The sequence below is a fragment of the Enhydra lutris genome, unplaced genomic scaffold (assembly GCF_002288905.1).
Source record: "Enhydra lutris kenyoni isolate GAN:26980312 unplaced genomic scaffold, ASM228890v2 scaffoldscaffold26, whole genome shotgun sequence".
NCBI lineage: Eukaryota > Metazoa > Chordata > Mammalia > Carnivora > Mustelidae > Enhydra > Enhydra lutris.
Genome location: NW_019154110.1, coordinates 13,499,308 through 13,518,230, shown reverse-complemented (window position 1 = coordinate 13,518,230; position 18,923 = coordinate 13,499,308).

Below are 18,923 nucleotides of genomic sequence, written 5' to 3'. Positions count from 1 at the left end.
TAGAGATATCCAGGAAGACATGGTATGGTGCAGTGCCTTTCTTGGTAAGCTGTGTTTACAATGGACATGGAAAGACAATTTTGCAGTCTCCTTCAGTGTCCTCATAACCAGTAAAATATGTAATTATTTATTTGCTCAAATAGGCTTAATTACCTAGATTTTTCTGTGAGACAATGTTTTGGGAATTTTTTAAAATAATTTTTTATTTTTTTATTAACATATAATCTATTATTAGCCCCAGGGGTACAGGGGCTAATAATACCTGAATCGCCAGGTTTACACACTTCACAGCACTCACCATAGCACAAAACTTCCCCAATGTTCATAACCCCACGACCCTCTCCCTCCCTCTCCCCCAGGCAACCCTCAGTTTGTTTTGTGAGATTAAGAATCTTTTATGGTTTGTCTCCCTCCTGATCCCATCTTGTTTCGTTTTTTCTTTTCCTATCCCCCAAACCCTCCACATTGCCTCTCAACTTCCTAAGATCAGGGAGATCATATGATAATTGTCTTTCTCTGATTGACTTATTTCGCTAAGCATAATACTTTCTAGTTCCATCCACGTTGTTGCAAATGGCAAGATTTCATTTCTTTTGATGGCTGCATAATATTCCATTGTAGATATATACCACATCTTCTTTATCCATTCATCTGTTGATGGACATCCAGGTTCTTTCCATAGTTTGGCTATTGTGGACATTGCTGCCATAAACATTTGGGTGCACGTGCCCCTTTGGATCACTACATTTGTATCTTTAGGGTAAATACCCAGTAGTGCAATTGCTGGGTCATAGGGTAGTTCTATTTTCAACTTTTTGAGGAACCTCCATGCTGTTTTCCAGAGAAGTTGCACCAGCTTGCATTCCCACCAACAGTGTAGGAGGGTTCCCCTTTCTCCACATCCTCGCCAGAATCTGTCATTTCCTGACTTGTTAATTTTAGCCATTCTGACTGGTATGAGGTGGTATCTCATTGTGGTTTTGATTTGTATTTCCGTTTTGGGACTTTTTAATGTAGCACCAATATTTCAGATATACAGAAAAGCATAAAAAATAACACAGTAACCATCTATGTATTCAACAGCAAATCTTAACATGTTGTCATATTGTTTCAGATTCTTTTAAAAGAAACACAAATTATTAATGTATTTGAAACAACCCTCCTTCATTCCCTTCCTACTTACCATAGGTAACTAGTATCCAGAAGTTAGTATGTATCCCATGTTTCTATAATTTTACTTTGTAGGTATAGACCCATAAGCAATGCTATTATTTTTTGTGTTTAAATTTTTATTTAAATGATATCATGTCATAAATATGCTTTTGCAACTTTACTAATACAGTAGAATTTATTCTACTATCTTATTTTATGTTTTCCATTTACCACGCTTTTTCTTTATTTCCTTTTCTATACCTTCCTGCCATCTACTGAGTTATTGAGTTGTTTATCTCTCATCTCTACTGCCTTGGATGTTATACTAATATGTATTAATATTTAAAAATATTAACCTTTATTTATTATGGGATTAAAAGGAGTTTCTCTGGTAAACAGTTGCATTTTCGGGTTTACTTACAGGAAAATTTATCTGACATAGAAAAAGTATCAGAAAACAAAACTTGCTATTTTCTTATAGGCTTATACAATTTTAAAATTGGTCTTTTCTTCATTATAATTATATATAGTCTTTAAACTTTTTTTTTTTTTTTTTTTGGTTGGTTGGTTTTATCCATTTTCCTTGGTACTTTCTATTTGTTGAGAAGTTCATGGTTGTCAAGTATATTTTCTTTCTTTCTTTTTTTAGAAAGATTTAATTTATTGGGGCACCTGGGTGGCTCAGTGGGTTAACCCTCTGCCTTTGGCTCAGGTCATGTTCTGAGGGTCCTGGGATTGAGCCCCACATCTCACTCTCTGCTCTGCATGGAGCCTGCTTCCCTCTGCCTGCCTCTCTGCCTACTTGTAATCGCTCTCTCTGTCAAATAAATAAATAAATAATCTTCAAAAAAAGGATTTAATTAATTAATTAATTTAAAAAAATTTTTCAAAGATTTTATTTATCTATTTGACCGAGTGAGAGATCACAAATAGGCAGAGAGGGAGGCAGAGAGAGAGCGAGAAGCGGCTCTCCGCTGAGCAATAAAAATCATCAGTAAAAAAACATCATCAGTAATCCCCAAACCCAAAGGTAATCATTAATAATGTTTTGGGATATTTTCTTTCAGTATTTTTTTTTTATAGGCATGGCTAGTTTCAAGGGCATGGGACCCGTGTAGTCACACAGAACTCATGTTCAAAAGGGCCCTACATTTGGTTTAAGGCTCTACTATTGCTATCTTGGAATTATAACTTTTTTTTTTTAAGATTTTATTTATTTATTTGGCAGAGTGAGCACAGGCAGAGTGGCAGGCAGAGGCAGACGGAGAAGCAGGCTCCCGCTGAGCAAGGAGCCCGATGCGGGACTCGATCCCAGGACGCCGGGATCATGACCTGAGCCGAAGGCATCGGCTTAACCAACTGAGCCACCAAGGCGTCCCGGAATTATAACTTTTAAACAAGAGATCTTGCGTTTTCATTTAACAAGACTCTGCAAATTACATAGTTGGTTCTGTCTACAGACATTCATGGACACATATATACAGCTTATATATACATATATTATTTACAGATATAATATATTTATAACCTATATCATTAAAACTCCAAAATTCTTTTTGTAAAAGTTCTTTTTAATACTTGCATAATATTTCATCATATGGAAGCAATCATGTATTTAGTTATGTTTCTATTTTGGTACCTAGTTTGTGTAACATTTTATACTGTTATGATGAAGAACATCTTTTCATATTATTTTTTTAAATGTAGTTCTAATTATTTCCTTAAAATAACATCTGAGAAGTAAAACTAAAGAGAGGAAGGGATTCGAGCATTTTTGGAACTTTGTATTTAAATTGCCAAATAGCTTTTCAGAAAGATCACTATTTCCAGCAGAGTGTAAGAAACTCTCTCTTCATACCCTCAACAGTGGAGAATATTATAATTAAAAAGTGTTTGGTGATTGAAGTTAAAATATTATCCACTTAATTTCCATTTCTTTGACTACTGGTAAAGGAAGTTTTAAAAATATATATTAGTCATTTTTATTTCTTCTTGAAATTGCCCAAGAATGCAAACTTCTCTGTATATTTTTTAAGGCCCTTTGGGTCCTATTACTCTAGCTTTATCTTCCCCATATCTCTCCTTCTCATCCCCCCACACATTCTTTTCTAAATTCCAGCCATACTGAATTTTATTTGGTTCCTAGGATTGGTCGTGCTTTCTCTTGTTTTAACCATTTTGACAGGTGTGAGATGGTATCTCATCATGGTTTTGATTTGTATTTCCCTGATGCTGAGCGATATTGAGCATCTTTTCATGTGTCTGTTAACCATCTGGGTGTCTTCTTTTGGAAGGTATCTATTGATGTCTTTTGACCATTTCTTAACTAGATTATTTGTTTTTTGGGTGTTGAGTTTGGTAAATTCTTTATAGATTTTGAATAATAACCCTTTATCAGATCTATCATTTGCAAATATCTTCTCCCATTCCATAGGCTGCATTTTAGTTTTATTGTTTCCTTTGATGTGCAAAAGCTTTTTATCTTGAAGTCCCTATAGTTCATTTTTGCTTTATGTCTCTGGCCTGTCGTGATGTATCTAATAAGTTGTTACGCCCAAGGTCAAAGAAGTTTCTGCCTGTGTTCTCCTCAAGGATTTTTAAAAAGATTTTATTTATGTATTTATTTATTTATAAGATTTTATTTATTTGAGAGTGAGAGTGAGAGAGCATGAGGGGGTGGTAGGGTCAGAGGGAGATGCAGACTCCATGCTGGGAGGGCAGCCGGATGTAGAACTCAATCCTGGGACTCTGGGATCATGACCTACCCAAAGGCAGTTGCTTAACTGACTGAGACACACGGACACCTCAGGATTTTATTTACTTATTTATTTGAAAGAGAGAGAGAGGGAGAGAAGATGAAGAGCAGAGGGAGAGGGGCCAGCAGGGTCTGCGTTAGCACCAAGGGTGAAGTAGGGCTCAATCTCACGATCCCAAAATCATGGCCTGAGTTGAAATCAAGAGTTGGAGGCTTAACCCATTGAGCCTTCTCCTCTAGGATTTTGATGGTCTCATGTCTCACATTTAGGTCTTTCATCCGTTTTGATTTTTTTTTTTTTTTGTATGATGTAAGGAAGTGGTCCAGTTTCATTCTTCTGCATGTTGCTGTCCAGTTTTCCTATCACCATTTGTCGAAAAGTCTGTCTTATTTCCATTGGATATTCTTTCCTGCTTTGTCAAAGATTAGTTGACCATATATTTGTGGGTCCATTTCTGGGTTCTCTATTCTCTTCCATTGATGTATGTATCTGTTTTTGTGCCAGTACCACACTGTCTTGATGACTACAGCTTTGTAATATAGTTTGAAATTCAGGAAATCATGGTGCCTCCAGCTTCATTTTTCTTTTTCAGAATTGCTTTGGCTATTCGGAGTCTTTTGTGGTTTCATACAGATTTTAGGATTGTTTATTCTAGCTCTGTGAAAAATGTTGGTGGTATTTTGATTGTGATTGCATTAAATGTGTAGATTGCTCTGGATAGTATAGATATTTTAACAACGTTCTTCCAATCCGTGAGTATGTAAAAAATAAAATAAAATAAAATAAAAGACAATGCAGCTATTCAGGGGAGGAAGTGGAGTAATTTCTTAGTCAAAGCTGCTGTATCTTGCCTGGAATTGTTACAGTAGCTTTCTAAATATTGTTTCTGAACCTTCTCTCATCCATCTACAATCTGCTCTCCATCAACATCCAGAATGATCTTTTCAAGATTCAAGTCTCCTGCTTAAAAATTACAATAGGATTCATCTGGATGGCTTAGTCAGTAAAGCATGCATCTGTAGATCTCAGAGTCATGAGTTTGAGCCCCAGGTTTGGAGTAGAGTTTACTTAAATAAACAAACAAACAAACAAAAAATGCAGTAGTTTTCCAACTGGTCTTCAAGAAAAGATCGAAATCCTTAACAACCTACAAAGCCTTGAGTGCTCACTCTCCTGCTTAGTCTTTGAACCCCCAGCCTACAAATCTCAGCCCAAGCCTCACTTCCCTGACCATGTCTATCTTCCAGATACATACTTTCAGCATTCACTTGAGCTTTCTTTCTTTTTTAGGATTTTATTTATTTATTTTTCAGGGAGAGAGAGAGAAAGAGCACAAGCAGGGGGACTGGCAGGCAGAGGGAGAAGCAGGTTTCCCACTGAGCAAGGAGTCCAATGTAGGACTTGATCCCAGGACCTTGGGATCACGACCCGAACTGAAGGCAGACACTTTACCAACTGAGCCACCCAGGCATCCCAATTGAGCTTTTCTTAATAGTCCTTGTTAGAATTATAGTTGTAATTATAAACTCTATGAGGGCAAGACCCAGGTCAATTTTTGCTCGCTTTTGTATCTCCAACATTTAGCAAGTACCTGGCATAGGTAATTTTAAGTACCTGTGATTAGCTGAAAAAAAAAAAAAAAGTGGATGAACCCTTTTCAGCAAGAGTGAATTATCTACCTGGTGGAGTAGTGGGGACAACTTTAACATTTGTACTTTTCAGTTTCTGGGCCCCGTGATGAGTTCTGACATCATGAGACTTGACCATCTCGCCTGGTTAAGACCCATCAGTTCTCCAGCTCTGAGATCAAATACATGTCCAGTTTCCGTGAAGTTTTATTTAGAGATCCTCATTTTTAATATCAAACTAGTCATCAATAACTGACATCTACTGTCTGACTCTCTGAAATGTCTTTAATCCTCACCGGATTTCAACCTAACATTTACCGCACTGGAATTCTTCCCCAAGTTCTTTCGGCCCGGGTCCTTCTTCAGACTTTCCAAGTTGCTCCCCTGGCTAAAGACATTTCAGGTATCCCACTTGGAAATGAGGGCTCACTTTCCAGAATTTGGATTTGTCATAGAGAAGGAACGTAAAACTCTGTGCAGCATGTATTTCCTAAAATCTCCTTGGAGAATGAAGTGTCTCTTCTCCGTATCTTATTCAGTTCTGTAGCTTGTGAACCTTCTATAAGCATGAAGAGTAATTCGGAGTTACAGGAAGCTGTATCTCAGTTATATAGATGGAGTCGCCAGATGTCCGTTCTGGATACTTCATATAATCTGTTTGTGGAGTAAAGCTAAGTTAACATCAACTGTACCTCCCATGGATACAATGCTCTGTGCAGGGTGCCCTGCCTATAATTTGCTGTGGAGAAAGTTATAAGAAATTGTGTTTTGTGGCTGCCAGAGGGGGAGGAGTGGATGAAATAGGTGAAGGGGAGTAAGAGGCACAAACTTCCAGGTATGAAATATGTAAGTACAGCATAGGGAATATAATTGATAATATTGTAATCACTTTGTATGGTGACAGATGTAACTACACTTATCATGGCAGAGCATTGCATAATATATAGAGTTTGTCAAATCACTATGTTATACACCAGAAACTAACATAACATTGCATGTCAATCATACTTCAATTAAAAATTAAATTAAAATGGGGCGCCTGGGTGGCTCAGTGGGTTAAAGCCTCTGCCTTCAGCTCAGGTCATGATCCCAAGGTCCTGGGATTGAGTCCCGCATCTGGCTCTCTGCTCAGCAGGGAGCCTGCTTCCTCCTCCCTCTCTCTGCCTGTCTCTGTACTTGTGATCTCTGTCAAGTAAATAAATAAAATCTTTAAAAATTTTAAATTAAAATGATGCATCAAAATGTTAAAGGGGAAAAAAAGGTTGTGTCTTGCACAGAGAAGACATGATGCTCTCTATACCCCCCAGCGTACTTCCTTACTCTCTGTCTACAGGCCGAATCCAGAGTTCCAGTCCCACAGAACTCTTCATTCCCTAAATGCTCCATTCACATCTTCTTTCTCTTTTCCCCAAAGGTTCATAGTTGTCCTTTCAAAAGAAGACTGAATTAAAAAGAAAACTCCCCTTCTTTATTTTTCCAAAATATTTCTCATCATCCAACATAATAAATACTTTATTAGTGCCATGATTTACTGTCTGTTTCCCTTCCCCTCACTAAAATGCATGCTGCGTGATGCAGGATTTTTGACTGTTTTATTCATTGATGGTCCTAGTGCTCAGAACAGTGCTTAACACATAGTAGGTACTTAATAAATATCTGCTGATGGAATTATTGATGCTTAATGTACAAAATAAAGAACATTCAAGATTAACTATATCTTGCACAGGGTTTAAAGTAATTCTTCATTTCAACTGCTGAGCAAAATTCTCAAAAACAAAACAAAACAAAACAAAACCCACTACTTTGGATGAGAATGTAGACATGTGGAAGAAATGAGGTGCAGAATTAGGGAATTTAGACTGGAAATAACACCAAAGAGTGCGCACTTGGAGACAGGCTAGATATAGATATAGATCACACATGCGGCTAGAGCCTTGGTTGCTAGAAATAACTGCCCTGAATAATTTCTGGGAGTTTATGTCATCACTGCTTTGCTTGGCTCCACCTGCCCCCAGGTCTTGGCCACTTGTCTTGCTTCCTTGCCAGACAGGTATTTAGAGATAATAGCAGTGGGGCGCCTCAGTGGGTGAAACATCTGCCTTCGGCTCAGGTCATGATCTCAGGGTCCTGGGATCAAGCCCCACATTGGGCTTCTCCTTCTCCCTCTGCCCCCACCCCCATTCATTCTCTGTCTGTCTCCCAAATAAATAAATAAAATCTTAAAGAAAAAGAGTGAGAGATGATAGCAGAGTCAAGGGCTTTATAGCCATGGGAATGGGGTAAAGCAAGTTACTGGGGGTGAGGAGTGGGTTTCCACAGTTTCAGGAAACTGGTCCACCTGACTGGACAGATGCTGGCTCTGGCTTTTCCAGAGACTTCTTGGAGAAGCCAGTTAACACAACTTAGAAATGCATGGGAAAGGAATTTTTTGCCCTTCTTTCCTTCCCTCCAACAGATTATTCCGAGACCCACACAGCCTCTCCAGAGATGTCTCATATGACCAAGCAACCAGCCTCCTCAAGAAGCTGTGGTCCTTTCCTCCTTATTCTTCATTCCCTGAAAGTATACTCATCACCCCTCTTCACACGCTCCTAATACACAATAAAAATTAGCTGTCTAAACTTTGTCTTAGGCTTTGTTTTCTAGAAAACCTGGTCTAAGACATAGAGGAGTTGTCACAATTCAGTTTGGGAAAAATTGTGCAAAATATAGCCACGCTTTTGAACTCAAATTCTTCTCCTATGTGCCTTACTGCAAAAAAGTATGTTTCTACTTCAAAATAATTAAAATATTAGTATCTAGGAAAAGTCAAATAACCATAAGGTGAAGAATTAGTAGAATTTCAGTGAAGACAAAAAGACATGGAGTTGAGATATTGTAGTCAGAAAGGCCTGTCTAGGGGCGCCTGGGTGGCTCAGTGGATTAAGGCCTCTGCCTTCGGCTCAGGTCATGATCTCAGGGTCCTGGGATCGAGCCCCACATCGGGCTCTCTGCTTAGAAGGAAGCCTGCTTCCCCCTCTCTCTCTGCCTGCCTCTTTGCCTACTTGTGATCTCTCTCTGTCAAATAAATAACTAAAATCTTAAAAAAAAAAAAAAAAGACCCGTCTAGAATTCATATTCATTCATTCATTCTTTCATTCAACAAAGAGTAAGAAGCACTAATCTAGGCACTGGAGACACAACAGTGAACAAGACACTTGCCCCTCCCCAAGAAGCTTCAATACTACTGGAGGAGACAAATGATAAACAAATAAGAAATATTTAACATAATGTCATATGGCAATAAAATGATATGAAGAAAAACAAAGAGAAGGGGATAGAGAGTAATGAAATACTTTTCAGGTAGCATAGTCAGGAACGGCATCTGTGAGGAAAACCTAAGCAGATGCCTGAGTGAAGTCAGACAGGTATTCAAGGAAAAGTGTAAGGACTAGCACTCAACTATGCATATACATAAATTGTTTGATTAGTTTTGAACTGGGAATAAATAGAAAAGAAGGAAGGAGAAAAGTTTTTGCCTTTTTTTTTTTTTTTAAGATTTTATTTATTTACTTGACAGACAGAGATCACAAGGAGGCAGAGAGGCAGGCAGAGAGAGAGAGGGGGAAGCAGGCTCCCTTCTGGGCGGAGAGCCGGATGTGGGGTTCGATTCCAGGACCCTGGGATCATGACCTGAGCCGAAGGCGGAGGCTTTAACACACTGAGCCACCCAGGCGCCCCTGCCTTTCTTTTTTTATCTCAAAATCATCTAAGCTTTCTTAAATTCTTCCTGGTGGCTGGTTGTATTTTTTTTTAAAGATTTTATTATTTATTTGATGGACAGAGATCACAGGTAGGCAGAGAGGCAGGCAGAGAGAGAGGGGGAAGCAGGCTCCCTGCTGAGCAGAGAGCCTGACGCAGGGCTCCATCCCAGGACCCTGGGATCATGAACTGAGTCGAAGGCAGAGGCTTTAACCCACTGAGTCACCCAGGTGCCCCTGGTTGTATTTTTTAAAGTTAATCAACTTAGCAGAAATTGAAGATACTTTTTCCTTCTTTACTGCAAGGTTATTTCTAATCTTTTGTTAGCCCCACATTTTGCCTGATATTATTGGTGTTTATTCATGCACCTCATATCCATGTAATATATGGTATGTACTTTGAAAGTAAAGTCTATATATTTTTAGCATTACATTTCCTGAAATATCTAGCACACTGTCTGTCACAGAGTAAGCAAATAATTATTTGCTGAATGAAAATTTTATTTTTAATACTACAGGTAATTTTTGGACACAATCATCTGACTCCTCAAATTTCCTAAATTACAAGTAAGTGTTCAGTTTAGTCTTTTTGAAACTATATTTATGCAGGCACTGATTTTTTTTTTTTTTTTTTTTTTTGAGAGAGGGCACACATGTGGGGCATGGGCAGTGTAGGAGTGCAGGGGACAGAGGGAGAGGGAGAATCTTAAGCTCTATGCCCACCACAGAGCCCATGGGACTCGATCTCTCAAACAAGATCATGGCCTGAACCAAAATCAAGAGTTGGATGCTTAACCAACTGAGCCACTCAGGTGCTCTGCACTCACTGATTTTTAAAAAATAAAATATCTTGTCTTGGACAAGTTTATCTAACCTCTCTGAGCCTTAGTGTAGAGAAAGAAGGAATAACAATTCTTATTTGACAGTACTTGTCAGTGGGAGCATTTTTAAAAAGACATAGTATACGGCCAGACACCTGGTGGTATTTAATTGTTGGTCATTCAATCAAGAAATTAGGAATTTTCAAGGCTGATGTAAAACCAGGTTATTCGATCGTACAAAGAATGTGCTAGTTATTTTTAACAGCATGTGTCATTAATTATTTCCTATGAAGAAACCATGATATTATCACGAGATTCTTTCTTTAATCAGTTATATTGAGATAATGTACATGCAACAAAATTGATCAATTATCAGTCTATAATATTTGATGAATGCATATGGTTGTATAATCAACTCCACAATCAACATGTAGAATATTAACATTACTGTAAAAAGTTTCCTTACATTCCCTTTGCAGTCAGTTCTATCCTTCCACCCCCAGACCTAGAAACCACTGATTTGTTTTTTGCAAAAGATACTTTTTATTTATTAAGTGAATATTTATGAAGGCCTTCTATTTGGAAGTCTTTGAGTTAGATACTTCATAGAATACAAAGATAAATAAGAAACAGTTGGTGTCCTTAAATTGCTTAAAATCTAGCCTAATTTTATACAATTTTGAGATTACTTGTCTGCAAGTAATATGGGACTGAATTTCAATATGAATTATACCTACTAACGAGGAATAAGAAGAAAAAGTATTGCAAGTGATTCTGTAACTTTCAGAACACAGAGCAAAATAATGTACGTTTATGAATGCCACTAATTATGATTTCTTTTAAAAGGCACAAATTTATGACTGCACGATGTCAACAGATAATTATTGAAAAGTAAACTATTTTTAAAATCAAGTAACATACATACAGGGGGAAAAAAAGCAGAAATCCTAAGTGCACAGCTTGATCTTTCCAGGTTATTTAATGTCAACTTAGATCAGCTTTCTGACCAATAAAGTAAAAAGACAACCTCCTAACCTTTTGGTTTAGATAGAATAATTGCATCTTGGGAAGAAAGAGAGAGAGAAGAGAATGATGCCCTGTGAAGGCTCACATAGAATTGTGGGGATAGGCAGTGAGAAAATGGATGGTACATTAAAATTCATGAGGAGATGCCATTTAAGGTCCATGAATAACAAAGTGATTATTATGCAGGATCAGGTTTTTCTTTCATCATTATAGAAAGACACAAAATCATTATCGTGATCTGCCATGTGTCTTTCCTTTGTTAATAGATGCCAGGACAAGCCTATTAAATGTTTTGTGTTACCCAGGGGAATGATCACAGTGGTGAGGAATGGTGGTCTCGGTGCACGTGGCTTTCTACGGTTCTGACTGTAAGTGTATTTAGACCAAAGGAAAGGAACAAATGAAAAAGAAGGGCGGAAGGGGCGCCTGGGTGGCTCAGTGGGTTAAAGCCTCTGCCTTCGGCTCAGGTCATGATCCCAGAGTCCTGGGATCAAGCTCCGCATTGGGCTCTCTGTTCGGCAGGGAGCATGCTTCCTCCTCTCTCTCTCTCTGCCTGCCTCTCTGCCTACTTGTGATCTCTGTCAAATAAATAAAATCTTAAAAAAAAAAAAAAAGAAGGGCAGAATGGCTGGGGGGCATTTTCTTGTGGTTGCAAAGAACGGAGTCTATCCTTAACCTTACCAAGTCTTGTTTCATGCTTTACTCTTGCCAACTCCAGAATAGACAACACTGGTATTTGCATTTGGACCTTCCTCGGTCAATACAATGGGACCACAGTTCATTTCCAAGGGGGTGATATATGCAAATTGAAGAAGGGTAATAACACCAGGAGAAAAAACAATCTGGAAAAATACTCCTACAAACATTCATATAGCGGGGTCAAAAATTTACCCATATTATATTCTTTATTTTCATCAATGAACATAATTTTCCTCATAAGCTTCCACAGTGGGACAAACAAACACCCTATAAACTTGAAGCTTGTAAATTCAAGGTAACAACCTTTTTCAGTTTCCATAGTCACTATTGAATAATATACTTTCTTTAGGGTACGTACAAAATCTTCCACATTCCTTCCTCCTTCCCCTTGTTTCTCTTCAAAACAGTGTCTGGTTGTATTGAAGGATCTGTGATCTCATGGTGTCAGGGGAGAGAAGAGGCCTCAGATCCCTGTGGGGTGTTCAATATGAAAATTTGTCCTTGTGGCAAGAATGGCATCTCTGGACTGGCGCCCGTTGAGGGCCCTTTTGAAATGTGGCAGGTCTTTCCTGATCTTCAGGTAGTGTGCTGGTATCACCCCTGGGTCTGTGGTTTAGGCCATTCTCTCTAAACACTGCAGCTTCTCGGTGTCCATGAGATTCTTCCCCATTTCTGTGCTTTCTCCCCAGCATGCTCCTGGGATGCCACACAGGAGCCAGGACTACTGCTCCTGGCCAATCCATCCATGCATGTCTCTTGTCACTACTGAGCAGTCACTGGAGTGGATGTTGCACCCAGTCAAAGAGAAGCAGGACAATGATCCATTTTCTCTTCGGCTTTCTCCTCATGCTATTTCACTTATCTCCCTTCTCTAGAAAATTGCCCTAGGGAAGAACACTTAAGTCACTGGGCTCTAACTCTTCTTTCCCCTTTCAGGGTCATCCTCTACACTCTACTTCTTTCTTTCTAAATGGGTTTTCTCCATATCCTCTGCTTCTCTAGAAGGAGGTGGGCACGGTATGGCTCCGTCTTAATGGCAGACAGGGCATCTTTTCTATGCCATCCACAAAAGACACCATTAGGAGCATATCCTGGTGGGATAGGGAAGTTGTCTTTGCCTGCAAAACAGCTGGGAACTGGGGTTTACAAATAACTGTTCTAGCTTCTATTTGAGGGAGCAGTGCTCCCTAATTATATATTGTCATGGTGCTCAAAAATGGTGACCATTGGGTGCCTGGGTGGCTCAGTTGTTAAGCGTCTGCCTTTGGCTCAGGTCATGATCCCAGGATCCTGGGATTGAGCCCTGCATCAGGCTCTCTGCTTGGCAGGAAGCCTGCTTCTCCCTCTCCCACTCTCCCTGCTTGTGTTCCCTCTCTAGCTGTATCTCTCCCTGTCAAGTAAGTAAATGAAATCTTTAAAAAAAATTGTGACCATCAAGGAGAGAAAAATGAAATTTGTGATTTCATATTTTAGGCTGCTCATTACTTAGGCTTTTTATGAAAACAGAATTTCAAAATGACTTTCAAAAAATTTCCTGTTTGAAGCGTGAGATGGGTTACATTGAGGAAGAGTGCATTCCATTCTTATTTGGAGGACTTTGATCCCATTTCTTTTTTATTTGGCCCTGTCCTTTCTTCTCTGTCTTCTCAAGCATTAGAGAAAGATTAATCTAATTTTCCCAATGACAAAAGACACACATTGCCTTGAACCTATGGATAGTGAGAAAACCCAAAAGATGGAAACAATTAAGCTCCCACAAGAGATGTATACCTTTTATATGCCTCTATTTCTTTCCTTCTTTTAAAAAATACCAAACATTGGCAAAGGGAGTGTTTTGGGTGCATCATATGGACAGAAATACAGTCTTGGATCTCAAAGGTCTTCTACCTTCAACTTTTCTACAAGCAGTTAGAGAGTTATAGAGATATCCAGGAAGACATGGTATGGTGCAGTGCCTTTCTTGGTAAGCTGTGTTTACAATGGACATGGAAAGACAATTTTGCAGTCTCCTTCAGTGTCCTCATAACCAGTAAAATATGTAATTATTTATTTGCTCAAATAGGCTTAATTACCTAGATTTTTCTGTGAGACAATGTTTTGGGAATTTTTTAAAATAATTTTTTATTTTTTTATTAACATATAATCTATTATTAGCCCCAGGGGTACAGGGGCTAATAATACCTGAATCGCCAGGTTTACACACTTCACAGCACTCACCATAGCACAAAACTTCCCCAATGTTCATAACCCCACGACCCTCTCCCTCCCTCTCCCCCAGGCAACCCTCAGTTTGTTTTGTGAGATTAAGAATCTTTTATGGTTTGTCTCCCTCCTGATCCCATCTTGTTTCGTTTTTTCTTTTCCTATCCCCCAAACCCTCCACATTGCCTCTCAACTTCCTAAGATCAGGGAGATCATATGATAATTGTCTTTCTCTGATTGACTTATTTCGCTAAGCATAATACTTTCTAGTTCCATCCACGTTGTTGCAAATGGCAAGATTTCATTTCTTTTGATGGCTGCATAATATTCCATTGTAGATATATACCACATCTTCTTTATCCATTCATCTGTTGATGGACATCCAGGTTCTTTCCATAGTTTGGCTATTGTGGACATTGCTGCCATAAACATTTGGGTGCACGTGCCCCTTTGGATCACTACATTTGTATCTTTAGGGTAAATACCCAGTAGTGCAATTGCTGGGTCATAGGGTAGTTCTATTTTCAACTTTTTGAGGAACCTCCATGCTGTTTTCCAGAGAAGTTGCACCAGCTTGCATTCCCACCAACAGTGTAGGAGGGTTCCCCTTTCTCCACATCCTCGCCAGAATCTGTCATTTCCTGACTTGTTAATTTTAGCCATTCTGACTGGTATGAGGTGGTATCTCATTGTGGTTTTGATTTGTATTTCCGTTTTGGGACTTTTTAATGTAGCACCAATATTTCAGATATACAGAAAAGCATAAAAAATAACACAGTAACCATCTATGTATTCAACAGCAAATCTTAACATGTTGTCATATTGTTTCAGATTCTTTTAAAAGAAACACAAATTATTAATGTATTTGAAACAACCCTCCTTCATTCCCTTCCTACTTACCATAGGTAACTAGTATCCAGAAGTTAGTATGTATCCCATGTTTCTATAATTTTACTTTGTAGGTATAGACCCATAAGCAATGCTATTATTTTTTGTGTTTAAATTTTTATTTAAATGATATCATGTCATAAATATGCTTTTGCAACTTTACTAATACAGTAGAATTTATTCTACTATCTTATTTTATGTTTTCCATTTACCACGCTTTTTCTTTATTTCCTTTTCTATACCTTCCTGCCATCTACTGAGTTATTGAGTTGTTTATCTCTCATCTCTACTGCCTTGGATGTTATACTAATATGTATTAATATTTAAAAATATTAACCTTTATTTATTATGGGATTAAAAGGAGTTTCTCTGGTAAACAGTTGCATTTTCGGGTTTACTTACAGGAAAATTTATCTGACATAGAAAAAGTATCAGAAAACAAAACTTGCTATTTTCTTATAGGCTTATACAATTTTAAAATTGGTCTTTTCTTCATTATAATTATATATAGTCTTTAAACTTTTTTTTTTTTTTTTTTTGGTTGGTTGGTTTTATCCATTTTCCTTGGTACTTTCTATTTGTTGAGAAGTTCATGGTTGTCAAGTATATTTTCTTTCTTTCTTTTTTTAGAAAGATTTAATTTATTGGGGCACCTGGGTGGCTCAGTGGGTTAACCCTCTGCCTTTGGCTCAGGTCATGTTCTGAGGGTCCTGGGATTGAGCCCCACATCTCACTCTCTGCTCTGCATGGAGCCTGCTTCCCTCTGCCTGCCTCTCTGCCTACTTGTAATCGCTCTCTCTGTCAAATAAATAAATAAATAATCTTCAAAAAAAGGATTTAATTAATTAATTAATTTAAAAAAATTTTTCAAAGATTTTATTTATCTATTTGACCGAGTGAGAGATCACAAATAGGCAGAGAGGGAGGCAGAGAGAGAGCGAGAAGCGGCTCTCCGCTGAGCAGAGAGCCCGATGCGGGGCTCGATCCCAGGACCCTGGGATCATGACCTGAGCTGAAGGCAGAGGCTTTAACTCACTGAGCCACCCAGGCTCCCCAAGATTTAATTTATTTATTTAAGAGAGAGAAAAAAAATAAGGGGGGGAGGGGCAGAGGCAGGTTCCTGGCTCTATCCCTGGAAGGGAGACATTTAACAGACTTTGCCACCCCAGGGTTCCTAGTATATTTTCCTTACAGTGTAAAATCAACAACTTACTTTGCTTCTTTTTTACATTTATGAAAACAATACACACTTTCATTTTATTTATTCAATATTTACCTTTAAATTTTTTTTTTTTTAAAGATTTTTATTTATTTATTTGACAGAGATCACAGGCAGGCAGAGAGGCAGGCAGAGAGAGGAAGGGAAGCAGGCTCCCTGCTGAGCAGAGAGCCCGATGTGGGGCTCCATCCCAGGACCCTGGGACCATGACCTGAGCCGAAGGCAGAGGCTTTAACCCGCTGAGCCACCCAGGCGCCCCGTAAATTTATAACATGCACATTCAACTGGGTCTAAGATATTGTTAGCCTCTTTTGAACAATACACAGTATTGGAAGATTCGCCCTCTCATTATTTGTTATAATATTTTGGTTTCACCTTTCAAAAATCTTCTCATCTTAGAAGTATTTATCAATTTTGCTTTTTAAAACTCAACATTAGAAGAGTAAATGAAACAAGATGGGATTGGGAGGGAGACAAACCATAAGTGACTCTTAATCTCACAAAACAAACTGAGGGTTAATGGGGGGAGGGGGGTTGGGGGGGTGGGGTTATGGACATTGGGGAGGGTATGTGCTATGGTGAGTGCTGTGAAATGTGTAAACCTGGCGATTCACAGACCTGTACCCCTGGGGATAATAATATATTATATGTCTAAAAATAATAATAATAAAATTTAAATTAAAAAAAAACCTCAACATTAATTTAGATTTACCAGTATTTTTACTAAGTTTTCTGTTCACAATTCATACTTAGAGAAAAATCCTTTTTCCTGGGTTCAATTTCCCTTATCTTGAAGAACACGCTTGAGTGTTTTTTTAGGCAATGATTTATTATTAGTAAACTATTTTAGTATTTGTCTGAAAATACCTTGATTTCAGTCTCACTCTTTTTTTTTTTAAAGATTTTATTTATTTATGACAGAGAGAGAGATCACAAGTAGGCAGAGAGGCAGGCAGAGAGAGAGAGGAGGAAGCAGACTCCCTGCTGAGCAGAGAGCCCGATGTGGGGCTTGATCCCAGGACCCTGAGATCCTGACCTGAGCCAAAGGCAGCGGCTTAATCCACTGAGCCACCCAGGCGCCCCTTCAGTCTCACTCTTGAGTGACAGTTTTGAGTATAGACTTCTTGATTATTTTCCATTAACAATGTGGTGATTTCTACTATTCTATTGTCTTTTCTCCTCAATTTTTGTTGATAAAAAATTTGATAATGTATTATTGTTCCTTCATAGGAAATCTTTTTTATCTTGTTGCTTTTAAGATTTTCTTTCTTTCTCTTGTGTTCTCTTTCTATTGTGTTTTACTTTGTTTAGGTGTATATGATTTTTATTTTTTCCTTTATAGGGCTCAGAGATTCTTAACTCAAATATTACTTTTTTCCTCATCTATTCCATCACTCTGGAACTCCATTTAAACATATAGTGGGCCTTTTTATTCTATTTTCCATATCTCTTATTTTCTTTTTCATATTTCCCATCTCTTCATAGTTAAGTGCTACATTCTAGGTGATTTCCTCAGCTTGGTCTTCTACTAAATTACTTTCTCTTCATTTGTTTAAACTCCATTGAGTCTTCAAATTCAATGAATTTTAAAAAATTTTTGAATGTTTAATTTTATTATTTTTAAAATCTTTCTATTTATTTTTATAATGTTCTCTTGTTTCATTATAGTTTCTATTCTTTCATCTTTTTAATATTTTAAAACACTCGTTTTATAGTCTCCTTGGGATGTTCTTATTATTTCTAGTTCTTGGGGTACAGAATTCCTGTTTGCTGGGCTCCTGATTTCTCTTAACGATGGTTTATTTCTTCATGTGATGTGCACTTTTTGTTGTTGTGAACTCATCTTCAGTAGGGCATGCTTACTCTATGGAAGTTATATTGCACTCTGAAAAGAATCCTCACAGGAGACTGTCCCGACATAATAGTGTTTAATTTTCCTATAGATTTGCATTTCCTATCTGTTTCTGTTATCTAGGGATTTCTTTTTCTTATGTTTTATCAAACATATATATGTTTTTGTTGCATAAGGCAAGACTGGACCACTCAGATTTAATTCACCAGCTTGCTGAAAGTCCCATGTAGTGAAAAAGATGAATTTTCTAATTTACAATTGAATGAAGAAGCATAGCCAACTTAATGTAAAGTAAAAACTATGTTTAAGTGTAAGTCTTAGAAATATCGACGACAATGTCAGCATTTTAGTAATCCTTAGATTACCAAATTATATTTGTTTCCTTAGTCTAGATTATGTTTTTTGTGTGTGTGAGATTTGTAAACACAGATTTTTCTGTGATGAGATTTGTAAACGTGGTGGCACTGGATAAGTCTTGGCAGTATTTTGTAAGAAGTGGGTTTAATTTTCCTTAGATAAATTTCATGTACTGGATGGAAAAGCACTGAAAATGAAATTTTAGATAAAAGCCTACTGTTGCTGCAAATATCCACATTTAATATGTAGGAATAAAACTAGTGACACATTTCATAAGGGGACCACACACAGTTGGCAGAAAGAGCAACGGCCTAGAGATTTGGAAAGCTGTACCCTGGGCTTTGCTCTGCTTCTTTCTAGTTGTATGACCTTGGGCAACTCACTGAAGATCTTTGAGTCTGTTTCCCCATCTCTAAAAAAAGGGGCGCTGGACTTTAAAATCCCATAATTCTAGACAGTGCAGAGATAGATAGTGTCATTTGAAAATGCCTTAAAATCCTACCACTGCCAAATAAAATAAAATAAGAGGCAGAGAAACCCTGACACAAATGTTCTTTTTAAAATAGAGTGTAATATTTGGAAA